The sequence below is a fragment of the Sphaeroforma arctica genome, assembly GCF_001186125.1.
Source record: "Sphaeroforma arctica JP610 unplaced genomic scaffold supercont1.761, whole genome shotgun sequence".
Lineage (NCBI taxonomy): Eukaryota > Ichthyosporea > Ichthyophonida > Sphaeroforma > Sphaeroforma arctica.
This window is the reverse complement of record NW_014039797.1, coordinates 7,181-14,360: the sequence shown is the minus strand read 5'-3', so window position 1 is coordinate 14,360 and position 7,180 is coordinate 7,181.

The window sequence follows — 7,180 nt, the reverse complement described above, 5'->3', positions numbered from 1 at the left end:
CTCTGTCACCGACCTGATACTCTGATATCTTCTTGGTAGTTTTCCAACGCTTTTGCCTTTTTGATAAGGCTGTATTGCGTATTTCTCGCAAGCAAAGATATACAACGTTATAAATACGTTATACCTTCTCTAACCATGGTAACTCATGGTGATCAGGTTCGTCCTTGTTAAAGGAGATTTGTAACTCACTATATCTACCATGAAAATAGTGAGCGGGTGTAGTTCCTGTAACCGGATCAGCACACTCGTTCATCTGTGTTTGTACCCACTTAATGTGGTACGGCCAATCATCTGCATCATCCGTTAATGCAGTACGCAGGAAGAACTTAAGTCTTCTATGGCGCGTTTCATTCGTGCCTTGCGTTTGCGGTTTATATGGCACACCTGATACAAGTACTAGCGATTCCATTACGTCATCGCAGAACTCACTACCGTTATCAGAGCACATAATACCTGGCCACCCGTGGTCAGCAAAGAGTTGGCGACATAACTCTGCCACGGTCTGCGTATTCTTATCCTTTAATGAATAGAGCAAGTTAAACCGTGACGCCACATCAAAGAAGTGACATACGTAACGGTCGCCTGTGTGCTCGGACGTAGGCAGGTCAACCAGATCAATGATGACCCTGCGCCATGGAAAATCTTTGGTCACACTCTTAAGTGGTGCGAATCCATAGCGCCTGATCTGATTGAGATCACAGTTTGTACATAACTGATATAATTTATCCACTAAAGTCGCCAGCTTAGGGTGCGCTAACCCATTTCGCTTGGCATCTTTAAGTGCTTCTACTACGTTCTGGTGCTTCAACTTATGATTTTGCGTCAGCCAAGCGATAATGTTTTCATCATTCTGCTCTTCCAGAATAAAGGTAGGGTGTTGAGAATCCACTTGCGTATGCTCTAAGTCTGTAGTGTTTTCAGACTCCTGACCCTCTACTGCGTGCGCATCTTTAGTACGTTCATACGCATTTGCTTCACTCGAATTATTTAATAGTCGCATTATATGTGCATGTACTTCAGGTTATCTTTCATTAATCCCTTTAAAAATAGGAGTTGAAAGATTTCGGACTTAGACTTTATATTATTAAATAAAGTCCGAGCTAGAGATTGACGCTTCTTAACTGTAGTGTCAATAGTAGATTGTATCTCTTGTGTACAAACTTCACGTACTGTATTGTAATTGAACTGCTTAACATTCAAATTAGTAGAGAGTGTAATCTCTGATTCTTTGACCTTATTAAGAAAGGTCTCAGAAGGGGTCCATTTGGTTGTTTCAATGGGATCTATACGACATATTATAGTATGTCTCCAGGGCGTCTTCTGGACGGCTCGGGTACCCTGATATAGGAAAGTATCTACTTCCCTATTTAAATATATTGGCTCGCATTGTATCATGCTGATCAATTTATTGAGCCACGGATCTAAACTCCGTAAGTGGCAACACAGTGTAATGGTAGCTTTATGTATATGAACGTAATTTAATAGCTGGGCAATTAACTGCCATGGTGGATTAGCCCACGCATTATGTTTGGAGAGGTCTAATTGAAAGGCGTCTCCCAAAGGATGATTTAAAGTCCTGTAATTCGATAGTTGTGCATTATGATGTGCAGCAAACATATCTATGATATGTGGCCGATATATCTTTTGAGCCAAATCAAACCACCGTGGATTGCATTTCCAATCGGTAGCTAAGAGCTCACGTACTGACTTATTAAAGTCTGGTACGAAGCGTGATAACATATCCGGTAAATGGTTATGTATTCCTGGCAGTTGTTTTATATCAAAATAAAACTTTGATATTGTATCATGCCAGTGACTCAGTAGTTGTGAGTCGGGTTTCATCTCTTTCATATATTGAAGAGATTTCTGATCACACATCAGCGTAAATGCTGTTCCATATAAGTAATCTCAGAAGTGTGTTAGAGCTGCCACTATGGCTAATAGCACTTGTCTAACAGTAGGATAATTCAAGTGTGAAGCATTCATCGCTCGACTAAATAATTGTATATATCTAGGTTTGTTATCTATAACCTGATATAATACTCCTCTTAAGGCTAGGTCGGAAGTGTCCGTTGCTGTTTCAAACGGCACGGCATCAAAAGGCCCTTGTACTTGTACTATAGTTGCTTGTTGGACGGCGTGTTTGAGTGCTTTAAACGCATCATCACACTCTTTTGTCCACAAGTCGCCTAGTTTACCTTTATGACATCTTAAGTGTCCAAAAGATTTAAGGTAATCAGCCAAGTGTGGTACTCCATCTGAAAAGAAGTTTACAAACCCACATATGCTGTTCACATCTCGTCCTGTAGTTGGTGTTCGCCAATCTAACAGGTGTTCTACCTTTCCGGGATCGATCTTAATACCTTTCCCAGATATACGATAGCCTAAGAGCTGTATCTCGCTCATTGCGAAGTGGCATTTCTTCTCGTTAATCTTGAAGTTTTGCTCGTTGAGTCTCTTAAGGACTCATCTGACTAATGCGGCGTGTTCGCCCTTAGTTTTCGAAAAGATGACTATGTCATCTATGTAGACTTGCACGTTAGGCATGTCTACAAACATTTCATCCATTGCTTGTTGGAAGAATGCTGGTATAGAGTGCAACCCAAAAGGTACTCCTCTAAACCTGTATTGTTTACCTTTCCACGTAAACTAAAGTATTTGCGATGTGGTTCATATATCTGCATTTGATGTTATTCTTGTGTAAGGTCTATAGTTGTAAATACTGTAGCACCTTCTATCCTTTGCAGTAGCTCGTTAATACGAGGTAGGTGAAAGCTATGAGTCGGCAATAATTTGTTTATCGGACTCATCTAAACATACTCTGACTTTCTTAAAAGATCCGTCAGAGCTATGTTGGTCTACAGCTAGCAATGCCAAGTTAACTGGCGTCTGTTGATAGTTAATTTCTATCACTCCATCTGCTAACCATTTCTCAACTTGTTCTTTTACCACAGCCTCGTGTCTCCAGGATACATAGTCCCTTGAGGGGCACTTCAACTGTGTAAAGTCCACCTTGGTTGAGTCAAGGCTGACATATCCGTCGTTAAAACGGAATTTTGCCCAATCCTTGATTTTTATCTTCTTATTTACTAGAATCAGATCCATGATTTTGTCCTCAAAGTCAGGTATTAATGCCTTGATTGTGTCTGACGGGGGCTTATATGGTTTCAGACAGTTATCGTCTGACTGATCTTTTAATGGATCTATATTATTTGGTAAACCAGTTACGGTTAAACCTAGAGTGAGTAAATCGCTCATTCCGACTATAATGCCGTACTTCTGTGACATCTTAACTATCACAGCTTGGGTAGTGATAGTCCTATCATCGGCTAACGAGACCTTCACATCTGTTGCCATAGTTTCACACTTGGAGGTTTTCTCATCAGCTAAAATGAGGTGAGTTGTTTGTGTTCTCCTTTCGATATCTTTCATTAATGTAAAGCGATAGGATATACATGAAATTTCAGAACCAGGATCAATCAACGCAAGGATTTTATTTCCATTGCAATATACAGGGAATATTACACGCTCATCTAAAGAGTCGTTGTACTGTCTGTGTGACGATTGTACCCGGTAGTACCGTCAGTTCAACTTAATGTCGGGTCTGAAGTTACACGATTTAGTGTGGTAGCCATTTGTCTTTTCACATTTGTCGCATTTTGTAAGATAGTGTTTACAAGAATGGGCATGCTTTCCGCAGCACATTTCTTAACTTGCTTGTATGCAGGTTTTAGGTATGTCGTAGTAGAATCCTCCGAAGAAATTTTTTTTTTTTTGGGTTTGCGGCATACCGCCAGATGCGATTGAGGATATGTAACAGCCCTTCCGCTGGACCGTGCAAGGTGAGATATGATCGAAGTAGGTTCTGATACGCCCGGATTTCGGCTTGGAACAGTCGTGCGCGGGATTTGTTGCGTAGGTGATAAAGTCGATGGCGATATCGGCTATATCCATGAGAGGGGAGGCGTTGGTCCGGAGGCGGCGGCATTGGTGGCATTTGTTGCGGCCGATGAATTTGCTCCATTGGAAGTACCTGGAGATCGAGTCCAAAGGTGTGGTCTTCACAGATACCGTGGTCCATCAGCTTATAGGTCAGGAAGGAAGCGGGGGTGGCAGGCCGATGATACGTATGTTCTGTACCAGTTGAGCCGCCAGCATAGCGGTAGTCCAAGTGCCATGTATTACGCAGGGTAGTCTCGATTGTATTCATACGTGATCCGTCATTTGTAGATGCGGGGCCATACTTGCGGGCTTTGAAGTTGAAATCCCCCACACAAACAACGTCTGGTTGGAAATTGCCAATCTGGAGAGGATTTATGTATTGCCTGACGTCTTTTTCGGTAAGTGATTTGAGTGGGAGGTTGAACACAACCATACGGAACACAAAAAACACAGCGTACGATGAGTGTACAAGTTCAAATTTCGATGGGTGGTGTTTGGAAAAGACGCCAATATTACAGTGTGAAGAATGTAAGATATTACGCCGTGTTGTATGATGTAGAATATGGTAGTGTGTGTTCGAGCGTATATGTTTAAGAAATGTGATGTTATGCCAGGTTTCAACCACACACATATCATCAATCTAACTCAAAATCGATATAACGTTCAAACACTTATCTGCATGTGCTGCGTTGTCCATGTCAAGTCCTTGTGGGTTGAAGTGCGGCATGCTCATTGGCCCTAACATTGTTCATCCTTAATCAATACTGCTGGGCTCTTCTCCTTATTGATATCGGCCATTTCTATATCGTTACCTGTCGTAGGAGAGTCTGTGGTGGAAGTTTAAGGCTGCGTATTGGTAACCATCGTGTCGGATGATTGTGTCGGGAAGACCGTTGGTACGTGGAGTCGTCCGGGGTTCGCACGCGCTGGTTCTTTAGCGCTTGCCGGGATTTGCGGGTTAGGTAAGACGAGGTTTGCATCGTGTTTTGGTTGGTATGCCCTACCAGAGATGGTCCGTGCGTGGTAGATTAGTTGACAAGGGGGTAACTCTGTGTGATCTTAGTCGCTGACATCAAATAAATCCAGACCAGACTAGTGAGTGATTAGAGCAGAGCTATATAGATAATAGCCTCAGTCTTAAATTCTCTTATCTTTTGCTTATTGCCACAGAGGGCTGAGGCTAAACTTAGTTTACTTTATGCACTTTGACTTTCAAACGTATTTTCTTTAATGTAAATGCATGGATATTATATTGTCAGCTTGGTTAGTCAAAAGTAACCACTATGGGCTAGGAAGTCAACTTTAACAACTACCTTTTCTTTATTCCGACAACTTAATGTTTGTTATTCTTGCGCAGGACGGATATACGCTACGAGCCTTCTCACAACCCTTTCACCAGTCTGAAAGTATTTTACAAGTACATCCACAGTTTTATTAACCTCTGTAATTAAACTTTTACCGGGGGACATGTTCAATCAATTTTGTCGACAAAGCTAGTTATTATTTGCAACGAGTTTGAATAGTGTGTTGTATGTAAAAGTAAACAATGTACGGATTCATCCGGTCGTGTCCACGAGAGAACATAGTCGTAATGATCGCATTGAAATCACACTTGCGCGTGTAAGATTCGGTCTATTAAGGCGATATTAACGCCTTAGAGTAAATAAACGTGTAGGTAAATTCTAAATATCGTGAAAATTTCAAAGTAAATGAACGAAATGAGACATTTAGTAAAGTTAGGTATGCCGGCGGATCTGAGAGACTCATAAAATCCTATCTTTAGAAAAAAGAAAGAAAAAGAAAAAAGCTCTTTGATGTCCTTAGTTATTGTCTTAACCAATATCTTGCCACGTATCAAGAATTACCGACTTAGCCTTCATCAGACTGGCACATCTGGTTGGCTGATCGGAGGATCAACTAGGTAACGTTAATTGTCCCTAGAAACCGATATTCGGTTGAACCATCTCGCTACCGAAGTATTCAGATATAAATAAAGTTGGAAAGTAAATATAGTTCTATTAATAGAACTAGACCAACTCTTATGTTTAGCAGTTTAATCGGGCCTTTTAATGGCCTTCATCCAAATATCTGATATGTAAAATGGAAAAGGTATTAATTAATAAAACCGTTAAAAACCATTTAGGAAACTTAAGTTTTTCGTACTATTAAGAGTACGTATATAATATACGTACTGCTTAAGAGTACGTTTATATCATAGAGTCTAATGTGGAGGCCAGGCTATTACACGCGCAGGGAAGTTTTAACTAAAGCACTTAATGGCGGCCCTCATCACCAATAAAGAGCAATGCTTTAAAAACTTGTGGTAAACTACAATCTGCCACCCACCCCAGTGGGACGAGTAATGTTAAGACTTATACACTGAGAACGGGCACGGTCTACACTCAATGTTGTCTCACATATATACTTGTCACAGAGGTACTCATTGTATTGAAAAATCTATTTGCTGTGCTGAACTCACGGTGTCACTCAGGGATATCATTATTTATTTCAAAGAGATAGGTTACATGTAGAGTTGAATACAAAGGGGTGCAGTAGAGCATCCATACTGCGGGTAAGAATTTTGGGTACTTGGTCATGTCTGCAGCGGGCCTCCTGCTTGGTGCGGAGGTAGTGGATTAAAGCTGCTTTTGTAGCGTCGGGATGATGTTGAGAGCGGGTGTCGATGGTTTCATGCATGTCGTTTCATCTGGGCGACAGCGTCGCTAGGAACGTAAAGGAGGAGTTCCCGCGGCAATTTGGTTTAGCTCAAAATTCATCTTTAGCAAAAGTACAAGCAACCAAAAAGTCTTCGACCGATAAGTACAGGAATCCTGTCGCTACGATTGGGATTGGGCACGAGGCGATATACTACACTCCTAAGACAGTCCCAGCGTACAGGTATTGTCAATATGTGATTGGTTCATCGAGTCGGCCCCAGTGACACTAGCACATGCGGCACTGATTGTACATTTAATCTATGACAAAGCGTTAAATACGAAGTACCACATTGACATAAAGAAATATATACCACCGATTGGTAAAAAAATCGAAGACCCACGGGTGCAGGATTGTTATCACGCCGGTTTGGCCAGGTTCTGGTATTCTATTTTGCTTACAAAGACGAAACACACACACATGACACAGTTGTGTCTACATGCTTTCCGGGCTAGCGTACCATTACAATAGTATTTTGGTGTATGCAAGCCTTCCAGCACTAGAATGCGATCTTGAATATAAC